The sequence below is a fragment of the Dipodomys merriami genome, unplaced genomic scaffold, assembly GCF_024711535.1.
Source record: "Dipodomys merriami isolate MVZ:Mamm:240054 unplaced genomic scaffold, mDipMer1.0.p SCAF_16, whole genome shotgun sequence".
NCBI classification, from domain to species: domain Eukaryota; kingdom Metazoa; phylum Chordata; class Mammalia; order Rodentia; family Heteromyidae; genus Dipodomys; species Dipodomys merriami.
This window is the reverse complement of record NW_027202937.1, coordinates 7,617,724-7,622,053: the sequence shown is the minus strand read 5'-3', so window position 1 is coordinate 7,622,053 and position 4,330 is coordinate 7,617,724.

Genomic DNA, 4,330 nt, shown 5'->3' with positions numbered 1-4,330 from the left:
TCTCTCTCCCCCCAGCTGACCTTTGGTCGTTGTTGGAACATGCCGGGCACAGTCCCACTTCAGTGCCTTGACATGTGTTAGTTACTTTCCAGGGCTGTGACAGAGTAATCCGACAGAAACAACTGCAAGGTGGACAGATTTCTTTGGTCTCCTCTATTCTGCCCAGTGGTCTCTGGGCACCTTTGTGTGGGTCTGTGTTCAGGCAGAGCGCCATGACACAGAGGTGGTGTCATGGAACAGAGCTGCTCACCTTGAAGCAGCCAGGAAGCAGAGAGAGCAGAAGGGGCTGGAGACAAGGTCTGCCCTTCGCAGGTATGTCCCCATTCACTTACCTTCTCCAACCAGGCCTTGCTTCCTAGCTTCTGCTACCTCCCAATGATGCTATCAGATGTGTGTGTGTGTGTGTGTGTGTGTGTGTGTGTGTGTGTGTGTGTGTGTGTGTGTGTGTGTGTGTGTGTGTGTCCTGGGGTTTGAACTCAGGGCCTGGGTACTGTCCCTGAGCTTTTGTGTTCAAGGCTAGAACTCTACCACTTTGAGCCACAGCACCATTTCCAGCTTTTTAGTGGTTGAGATAAGAGTTTCGTGACTTGCCTGCTCAGACTGGCTTTGAACTACCACCCTCAGGTCTCAGTCTCCTGGGTAGCTAGGATCACAGGCATGAGCCCCAGCTGCCATCACATTTTTTTTGGGGGGGGGTCCGGTCGTGGGGCCTGAACTCTGGGCCTGGGCGCTGTCCCTCAGCTCTTCAGCTCAAGGCTAGCGCTCTACCACTTGAGCCACAGTGCCACTTCCGGCTTTTTTCTTTTTGTTTATGTGGTGCTGAGGAATCGAACCCAGGGCCTCAGGCATGCAAGGCAAGCGCTCTGCCACTGAGCCACCTTCCCAGCCCCTGCCATCACATTTTGACTGTGCAGGTGGATTTGTCCATTGATGGAGTGAGAGCCCTTGTGATCCAATCACTTCCCTAAAGCGATGAGTGTTACTTACAGCTGGGCCCCACCCTCCCATACCCATGCCGTTGGGGGACACTGCCCATCCAGCCTGCAGCTCCTCTGTTGCTCTCACTGCCTGGAATGCTCTCTTTCTGGATTTCTACATGGCTTCCCCATACCTCCTGAGTCCTTGTCGTCTAAAAGTTGCCTTCTCCATGAAGCCCTCTTTGCCCAGATCTCAACTTCCTGTCGCCCCCCTCCTTTTCCTCACCAGCATTTAGCATGTCTCTTGCATAGTTATTTTGTTGATAGTCTCTCTGCACTAGAATGCTGTTCCATTTCGTTCACGGATGTATCCCTAGGGCCTGGCATGCTGGATAATGATACTAAATGTTCACTAAATCTTCGTTGAATGAATGAATGAGTGAATTTGCAGGAACTCCAGGACTGATAGGAGGGTGTCATTTTTTTCCCCTCCTCTGGCTGATCTCAGCAGCCTAGAGACTGCAAGCAGATGGCTGGAGAGAGTCAGAGGTAGGGTTTTGCTCAGAGGGAGTGAAAGAGAGTCAACATGGCTGGGTAGCTGCGCTCTGCTGAGGGAATGTCTTTCTATATCCATCACGACGTCCTCTGTGGTGGCTAAAGCCGGGGCCTGGGGCTCTATCTAGCCCCTGCGTGGGGCTTGAACTCAGAGCCTGGGCACTATCCCTGAGTTCTTCAGCTCAAGGCAAGCACTCTGCCACTTAAGTCACAACGCCACTTCCAGTTTTCTGGTGGTTTATTGGAGATAAGAGTCTCACGGACTTTCTTTGTCCAGGCTGGCTTTGCACCGGGATCTTCAGATCTCAGCCTTCTATGTAGCTAGGATTACAGGCACTTAGCTTATGTCTGTCCCTTCTGCAGCCCGGTTCATCTCCGAGCCCAGCCCCTCCAGGCCACAGGGTTCACAGAAGGAGAGAGTAAGCGAGGGTAAGGTGCTGCCATTTCCATCAGACCCAGTCTCAGATCAGTGTTCCTTTTGGGTTTCTGGTAAAGCATCACCCGCGTCTCCCCCGGGAGTCACATCTGCTTTCACACCTGCTGGCGCTGTCTTACCTCCAAGAACCCTGAGGAGCGGCACGTTACTGCCGCTTTCCAGACGAAGATAGGCAGGACCCAGAGGTGCAAGAGTCTGCCTGGAGCCCTGGGACCCCAGATGCAAAGGGGCAGCCAGACGTGAGACTCCCTCCTTGCCGCTTCCCCACAGGTGCTGGTTCCTGCTGGTTCCAGCACCGCCACCACCACCGCACCAGCCTCCATTCTGTGGCGGGAGTTTGAACTCAGGACCCAGCTCTTGCTCAGCTTGCTTGCTCACAGCCGACGCCTTGCCACTTGAGCAATGCCTCCCGCAGGGCATTTTGCTGATTAGTTGGAGATGGAGTCCCTTGGACTTTTCTGCCTGAGCTGGCTTCAAGCCACAGTCCTCTGGGTCTCAGCCTCCTGAGTAGCTAGCATTATGGGCCTGAGCCCCTGGTGCCTGGCTCATACTGCACTGTAACAGTGAGCTTCAAGTGTTTTGATTACACGCTCCCCTCCCCGTGGGCAGAGCACTTGGGGCTGTCATTTTGAGGATCTGTCAGGATCCCAGCAAGCAAGCAACAGATGCCTCTTTTAAGCTGGGGCTGATGCAAGGAAACAAACAATTCTGTAGAGATGTGGGTACTGGAAGCCACATAGACCCCTCAGGCAGGCTGGGACCGCCCTCAGAGGGGCAGACACGAGGGAGCACTTACTAGAACCTGGACAGAGCTGGCCACGCAGATGCCTGGAGGCTCAGCTACTCCCATGGCAGCACAGAGAGGCACCTCTACTGCGGCCTGGTCTCAGCACACAAGTCGGCAGAATAGAACTTAGGGAGTGGCGGGCTCCCAGGGGCGGGAGCCGAGGTGACCTAGGGAGGAATCGACTCCCAGGGCGGTGTTCCCTCTGCGCTCCAATCTGATCTCAGCCATTAGCCACCCCCCAGCACCCCACCCGCACCTGGAGGGGCCCAGCGGGGCTGAGGAGGGTGGGGAGACCGCAGGGGGAGCTGGAGATGTTCTGCACAAAGCTGGTTCTCCTTAACAAATTCCCAGCGTGTGCACGAGGCTAATCTCGTATGCACACGCCAGAGTCTCCATAAAGAGAGGAGTTGAAAGGGATGCGCTAACAGAGGAGCCTTCGAGGGCCTTTGGGTGTGCGCTGTGATCCCATCCTGCACGCAGAGGTCACGGTGACCGCGGGGCACAGGGGGGAGAAGGGACAGAGCTGTGTGCCCAGAACCCCGCAACTGTATGTAAGCGTCCCTCACATGCGTGTGCGCATGCACGCCCGTGCACATACGTGCACCTGCACACACACGTGTGCACACTACAGGCCTAGGCACAGTGGGTGTCCTTTGCCTCGTCTCTTCTAGGAGGCCAGCACCGCCTGCCATCTATCCTTTGTTACTACTGCCCCAGTGGCTGGGCCTGGGGCATCAGCTGCTCAGTATCAGCCGGTCACCCACACCCAGCTCTTACTACGTGCTCTGAGCGGCCATCGCCACTCAATATGTATCTCACCACAGCCCCGTGAATGCTCATGCTGTTTTCACCTTCATTTGACACACAAGAAAACAGAGGGGTCAAGTGACTCACCCAAGGCCACACAGCTAGCTGGTAAGGGGTAGCGCTGAGGCCTGGCTTTAGAGGCTGCACTCTGACCCACAGCTAGGCAGCGTCTCTCCTCATTCCTGAAGCAAGGAACTTAACGATCCTTCAAGCTGAGCTGTGTGTGTTTTTCTTTCTTTTCTTCAAATTCACATCTTTTCCTCTCACGGGCTTCCAGGTGGGTGCCCACGGCCTCGGCCAGCTCGGTGGGTGTAGCTCGGTTTGCCCTTGTTCACCCCTTCCTCCACCTGCAATGGGCTCTGGCCTTCTGTCCACCGGTTCCCCAACCTTCTAGGGACACAGAGATCAGGTCCCAGCCCACCTTTGAATCTAATGAGCTCAGAGGTGATCAGCAGGTGGCTGTGCGACTCAGAGCGCTTCTGAGCAAATGCTTGCCAAGGGTATCGCCTGCCCAGCGCTTTTCCCTCAGGTGGCAAAGAAAAGGGAAGACCAGGCAGCCAGACAGGGCAGCCCTTTACAAGGCTGTTCACCAGTTGCCAGGTGTCCTTAGGGCCTAGCAGTGGGGGGGGGGGAAGGGGAGGGCAAGGGGGAGGAGGGGGGGGAGCCCACAGGCACGGAGGCCTGGAGACAGCCTAGTGTCAAGGCCCGCCTGGCTCACAAGACCGGACCCTTCCCTCACACTTCCAAGTCTGTTTTCTCGTGCCTTCCTCTGTTGGGATGGAAGTCTGGGCAGCCAGCCCAGAGGCCAGAGCCCCAGGCAGACACTGC